Source organism: Palaemon carinicauda, chromosome 31 (assembly GCF_036898095.1).
Source record: "Palaemon carinicauda isolate YSFRI2023 chromosome 31, ASM3689809v2, whole genome shotgun sequence".
In the NCBI taxonomy this organism is placed as follows: Eukaryota; Metazoa; Arthropoda; class Malacostraca; order Decapoda; family Palaemonidae; genus Palaemon; species Palaemon carinicauda.
In genome coordinates, this window is record NC_090755.1 from 29,452,694 (window position 1) to 29,460,193 (window position 7,500).

General features: G+C 33.4%; 1 non-coding gene across 1 annotated transcript; it reads right to left on the minus strand.

Moving 5' to 3' along the window:
• Positions 1-123: 123 nt before the first annotated feature.
• Positions 124-205, minus strand: TRNAS-AGA (transfer RNA serine (anticodon AGA)). Its single transcript has one exon. It is a non-coding gene; the product is annotated as a tRNA-Ser (tRNA).
• Between the last annotated feature and the right edge of the window lie 7,295 nt (positions 206-7,500).

Here is a 7,500-nt window from a genome sequence, read left to right on the forward strand (position 1 = left end):
GTTTTGGAAACGATCGTTCAACTGCGGTCGCCACACGGTGATGTCGACGCCAAAGTCTACGCAAGGTTATCTCCTAGTTCTAGTCAGTGGCACTGGCACATCGTATTCAAAACTTTCACATTTCGCAGTGAGTAGGATTCGAACCTACGCGGGAAGATCCCATCTGATTTCTAGTCAGACGCCTTAACCACTCGGCCATCACTGCATATAAAAGTAATGAATTAAATTATATAATTATGCAAGGTAAGGTAAATGGTGATTTCAGTGCCACGGATCGATCTCCCATGAAAATACAGGTATAAGAAATATGAGGAATATGGTGGCTTTCAAGAACTCTGATCCTTTTATACATCGATGTCTTTTGCCCTGGTTAGTTTTTAGTAGGATGTGCAGTATAATGCACCTTCGTGTAAGGGCTCTTAGAACCGGAGAACCGTGGAAGTGCCCTGAGCCACCCAATATTTTACTTAGAGAAATTTCCGTGGGGAGGGATTCAGATGGTATAGCTATTATTATTATTACCTCCGCCAAGGAGGTTATGTTTTAGAGTCTATTTATTTATATGATTATTTGTCTCTGGACAGGATTACGTCAAAACTACTGAACGGATTTTGACGGAATTTTCACCACAAATAGATCTAAGGTCATGAACGACCCTATTAGATTTTGGAGATGATCGGGATCCTGATCCGGATTCTAGAACCGGATGTGTATTTTTCATTATTTTAAAGAACGGGATTACATCAAAACTACTCGACGGATTTTGACGAAATTTTCACCACTGATAGATCTTAGCCCATGAACGACCCCATTAAATTTTGTAGAAGATCCAGATCCGGATTCTAGATCCAGATTTCCATTTTTCGTCATTTTAAAGATAACGTCAAAACAAATAAACTTATTTTGACGAAGTTTCCACCACAGATGGATCTTAGGCCATGGGCGACTCCATTAACCTTTGGCGTAGGTCAGAAATCTCTGATTGCTCTTGTTGTTGTTATTATTTTTATTATTCTTTTTATTATCACGAATGTGTTGTTGTTCACAGTGCTACGGAAAATAGAATTTAATGTATGTTTGGCTGAATCTGTTTAGGAAAAACAAGAGAAAAAGATTTACTTAAGACAAATATGACCCTGAACGAACATTGCAGTGCCACTTGAAGCAATTGTTACAGTTAATTGCAATGCAAATTCATCTGCACACGAACACTTATGAATGTGCGATGCCTTATGTAAAAGGTCACATGACTTTCTTTGTGAACTTCAAGATACAGAGAATGATTTTTTATTTCTTTTTTTATTTGTAGTCGCAGTACGCTTGGTCTTTAGTATGCGAGTGTCCGGTGTAGAGAAAAATAAAATTGATAGGAAGTGATTTTGAAAGAAGTTTAAATCAAGTTCATAGATAACTTTAAAAGATTTATCTTAACCGGGCTCTTGAGTAAACTAGAAGCAATAAGTCGATTGAAGATTTAAATTTTAGCGAAAAGGACGACAATGAGATCGATCATAAGAATCAAATGGCCTTGTAACATAACAAAAAACATTACTCCGCCGAATTAATATTTTGGGCAGGTGTACATGTCAATATGTTGTTTACAATATCTCTCTCTCTCCCCGAGAGAGAGAGAGAGAGAGAGAGAGAGAGAGAGAGAGAGAGAGAGAGAGAGAGAGAGAGAGAGAGACGCGTCCTTGAATTAATTATAGAATTTATGCTCCTCCTCTCCTAATGCTTCTAATTGTAAACATTCTGCCGTGCGTTGTGTGAGGTGCACACAGCTGATCAATTTTCGTAATACTACTAAGTAAGTTTATTAATGCTTTGACATTGAAAAGGCTTATATCATTTTAAGGTAAACTTTGGATATTTTTAGGATAATACAAGATAATGTTTTGTTTTTATTCCTGGGAGTTGGATGGTGACGTTATTTATAGATTGAGATAGTATTGTTAACTTACTATTATTATTATTATTATTATTATTATTATTATTTTTATGTTTATGTTTATGTTTATGTTTATGTTTATATTATTATTATTATTATTATTTTATTATTAGCTAAGGTGCAACATATACAAAGTTGCATATATAGATGTATATTTACATAAACATATACATAAGCATATATATATATATATATATATATGTATTGTATACAGTATATATATATATATATATATATATATATATTTATATATATATATATATATATATATATATTTATATATATATATATATTATATATATATATATATATATTTATATATATATATATATATATATATATATTATATATATATATATATATATATATTATATATATATATATATATATATATTTTATATATATATATATTTATATATATATATTATATATATATATATATATATATAAATATTATATATATATATATATATATATATATATGTATGTATATATATGTATATATATGTATATATATATAATTATATATATATATATATATATATATATATATATATATATATAATTATATATATATATTATCATAATCATCAGTCATTGCTAGTCCACTGCAGGATAAAGGCCTCAAGCATGTCTCTCCACTCTCGTATGTTTGTGGTCTTTCATTGCCAGTCTATACCCGCAAATTTTCTTAGCTCGTCAATCCTTCGTCGTCGTCTCCTTCCCCTGCTTCGGTTGTAATCTCTAGAGAACCATTCTGTTTTTCTTTTTGTCCATCTATTACCAGTATTTCTTAATGTATGTCTTGGTCACGTCCATTTCGTTTTCTTAGGTGTTAGAATATCCTTTGCTTTAGTTTGCTCTCGTGTCCATGTTGCTCTTTTTCTGTTTCTTATTGTAATTCCATCATTAATTTTTCCATAGCTTTTTGAGTTGTAACTAGCTCATGTTCTAAGGCTTTAGTAAGGGTATAAGTCTCTGATGCATAAGTTGATACTGGTAGGACGATGTGATTGAATACTTTTCTTTTAGAGAAAGTGACGTTTTACTTTTCATTATCTCATTTGGTTTACCAAAATCTCTCCTTTCTATGCTTATTCTTCTTTTAATTTCGGTCTCATGTATTGGAGAAATATTTACTGTTTGTCCTTAGTACCTAAATTCAATAGTAATCTCTAGACTAGAGTTCATCCATAACCCTTATTTATTGTCACTGCATTTTTGTTGAAAATTATCTTAATTTTGCTCATATTAATTTTCAGTCCTACATTTCTGCTTTCCCATACAAATCATCTATGATCCTTTGCAATAACTCCCATGATTCACAAAATAGAACTATGTCGTCTTCTACAAATCTAAAGATGTTCAAGGTATTCCACATTAATATTAATTCCAACATTCTAGTCTAATTTCTTAAAAGCTTCCTCTAGTCACACTGTGAATAATTTAGAACTCGCTTTTCAATTAGAATTTTCTTACTATCTCTTTATGTAATTTTAGGATTGCTGCAACTTCACATATAGATATCTTTACTTGTTGTAATAAAGATTCATCCATTCCTTGTCTTTGAAGGGTTTTCATTACTGCAGCAGTTTCGATAGAATCAAAAACTTTCTCATTCGTCTATAAATTCCATACTTAGTGGTTTGTCATGCTTTGTTGATTTTTCCAATAGCTGGTTAATAACGTGGATATGGTCAGGTGTTCAATACTCACTTCTAAAACCTACCTATTCTTTTGGTTGATTAAAGTCTAGCTGTCTTTCTATTCGACCTAATAAGATCTTTGTAAATATTTTATAAGTTACGGAGAGTAAACTTATTGGACGGTAATTTTTCAGTTCTTTTGTGTCTACCTTTTTGTGAATTGATATAATAATAAGGTTTTTTCCAAGCTGTTGATATAGAGCATTCTTGCAAATATTTTGTGCGAAATTCAGCTAGTTTTACTATTGTGAAATCTCTTCCATCAAATGAATTGTTAGGCCACCTTCTCATGCAATGGCCATAATGGTTATAGAGAAAAAAAAAGAAAAAAAAAAAACTGGCCTAAACCCCAGACATGAATATAACAAGCTGTCTCGGCCCCCAGTCCCCACTGGCAGAGGAACAACTGCTCAATGTTGTGGGTAAATACATCCTACTGCCCTGAAATAGAACTGGCCGCCTTTGGAAACTGAACCTCGCAACACAGTGTCAGGACCCCGTTTAAGGAAGATGGTCTTATCGTGTTACTAGAAGAGCTGAAATAGATAAAATGGGATATAATAGTATTGAGTAAAATTAGTTTAGAGGGTTATATATTTTCCTTCAGAGAACTTGAAAATAAGATATGAAATGGAGTAGATTTATTTATTAATAAAAATCTTGCTCGAACATGGAAGAATTTCAGTGTTAGTGATAGAATTGCAAGATTGATTATTAAACTAAATAAGGAGTATAAGACCATTCAAACTTATGTACCAAGAACATCCTATATAGAGGGAGAAAAATATTTTTTATGAGGTCTGGAGATATCTTGAAAAACATTGGCTTGGTTTACATTTTGTGTGATTTCAATGTTAAAGTAGGCTAGGTCTAAAGAAGAGAGAAAAATAAGCTGTAAGCAAATTTGGATTATACACAATAAATGCCAGAAGAGACGTTCTCGTAGAATTTGCTGAAAAAAAAGAATCTTGAAAGTCATGAACACTTTTTTTTTTTTTCTTATATATGAAGGAACATAGAAAACGGACATGGAGAAGCCTGAATGCAGAAGCGAAAAGCTAGATAGATTTTATTCTCAGTGAAGAAGTTAATTTAGCTAAGATGTAATAGTGTTAAACAATTTAAGTCAAGCGACCATAGAATGATGAGATGTAAAATTTGTCTAGATTTAAGAAAAGAAAGTGTAAATCAAAGCAGTGCAAAATGAGCATTTTAGTATGCTATGCACCAACAAATGGTGCCCCTGACGAAAGAAAAGACGAATACTTATGAAGAACAGCAGAGTGTCATAGATGAGATCCCAAAGAGATATGAAAATCATGAATGTTGACCCCAATGCTAAAATTGGAAGAATGAATCAAGGTATAGAGAATGTGATGGGTGTTGAGGGACTTGGCAAAATTGCAAATGAAAATGGAGCACATTTTATAAGTTTTTATTTAACAAACAATCTTGTTGTTGGAGGTACTCTTTTTCCAGTCCAAGGACATACACAAATATACATTGACTTCCCCATGTGGCAATTACAAAAAATCAAATAGAAAGAAGATGGGCTCTGAGAAATGTAAGAAGCTATAGAGGTGCAGGTATTGATAGTGATCACCAGCTTCTCCTTGCTACACTGAAATTAAAACTGAAAGCACCCACCAGAAATGTAGATAGAATACTTAGGTTTGATACAACTAAGCTTATAGAGGAAGAGCACAGAGAAACATTTGCAATTGAATGTAGGAATCTATTTGCAGTGTTGAGACTTTGAGAGAAGAAGAACCGACAATTAATGAAGAATGTGATAGTAAGAACATATATTGTTAATTTGTAGGAAAGTTTTGGGACATACCAGTTACAAGGAGAAAGCCATGGATATCAAATGATACTTGTGATACCATAACAAGAAGACAAAGACAGAAATTTATTGTTGAAAGTTTTTGAGGAAGTAATGAAAATTACAAGGTAGAGGATGCCAAGTACTCTAGTATTGATATTGAGCTTAAAAGAAAAGTTGGAATGTCTGGAGAGAAAATTTAGACAGGAAAGCAGACGAGGCTGACAAAGCTATGAATTCAGGGAGTTGCTATGGTGTAAGAATTTCTCATAGAATTGTTAATGAAATCTCGACTTGGGCAAAGAAGAACCAGCATATACCCATCCAAAAAAAAAAGATGGATCTGTTATAACAACTGAAGATGAAGAAAGGCAACGTTGGATGGAACAATTTTGGGAGGTCATGAATAGGAGATATGATGGGAATAATTTGAATGACATACCTGAAACTGAGGAAGACCTTGATACGCCCATGAATGAATTCAGTATGTTTGAAGCAGAAGAAATCCTTAAACAAATCAAGAGATGGAAAGCCCCTGGATACGATGGAATCATTGCCGAGATGATATTGGCCGAAAATGAAGTCACTCCCAGCATACAAGATTATTTTATAGAATGTGACGTGAAGAGGCTAAACCTGATGAATGGGAGCCACGAGTGTTGGTGAAAATGGCCAAAAAAGGGAGATCTGACGGATTACAATAATTAAAGAGGCATCACACTTACGTCAGTTATCATGAAAATATATAGTATGCTTATTATAAATAGACTAGAGAAAATGTTAGTGAAATACTGAGAGATGAACAAGCAGGATTTAGAAAAGGTAGAAGTTGTACTGAATAAATTTTTATTTCTAGACGTTGTACAGCAATATGTAGAATGTAGAAATCCACTTTTGATGACATTTGTAGACTATGAAAAAGCCTTTGATTGTATGCACCGGCCAATTTTGACCATAGTCCTGCATTATTATGGAGTTCCTCTTAAATATGTAAATTTGATTAAGTCTGTTCATGAGCACAGTAAGTGCAAAAATAATGCTAGTGGAGTCCTGTCAAATGAATTTCCAGTGAACAATGGAGTACCAAAAGGGAAAGTGTTGTCACTTATGTTGTTTATCCTCCTCATGGATTTTTTAATGCATAGAACAGTTGAAGATGGTGGCAAAGGATTGGACTGGATTGGTAATACGAAATTAGCTGATCTAGAGTATGCTGATGATGCTTTCCTTATTAGCGGAACACCAGAGGACTTGCAAAGCTTACTTACTAGAATGCATGAAATATCACATGAGGTTGGGCTCAAGAAAGGCAGAGATGACGAGAACGGAATATGCAATGGAAGATGAAATATCATTGGTGGGGGAAAGGATTAATGAGGTAGAATCATTCAAATGTTTTGGAACTATATGTAATACAGGGTCTTTAGAATTGGAATTCAATGAAAGATTAAAAAAAAAAGCAAATCAGACAATTGCAAGGTTAATTAAAATTTGGAAATGAAATCGCCTAAAATTCCATATAAAAATCAGGCTATATATCAGTTTAGTGTGGTCGGTGTTACTGTATGGACATGAGTCGGGGTATAACAATGAAACAATATTCAACAGATTTTGTAGATTTGAGAACAAACCCTTCGGAAGAGTATTGTGAATTAAATGGCAGGACAGGATTAGAAACTAAACTGCAATAGAGATCGCTCGAGTGCCATATGTGGATGAGATCATGGTTAGGGGTAGATGGAGATGGTTTGGTCATGTTATTCGGACTCCCCAAGAGAGATTAGTTCACCAAACATTTAATTGGACCCCACAAGTCACTAGAAGAGTTGGAAGACTCAGGCCTACATGGTTGAGTACTATGAAGCGTGAAGTAGGATATGATGAAATGGAGAAGTATTGATTTGAAAGCTCAAGATAGAGACGACTGGCGAAATCTAACCGAGGCCCTTTGCGTCAATAGGCGTAGGAGGAGATGATGATGATGAAGGAAAGAGAAAATCTAATTTCAAGAAAGAAAATAA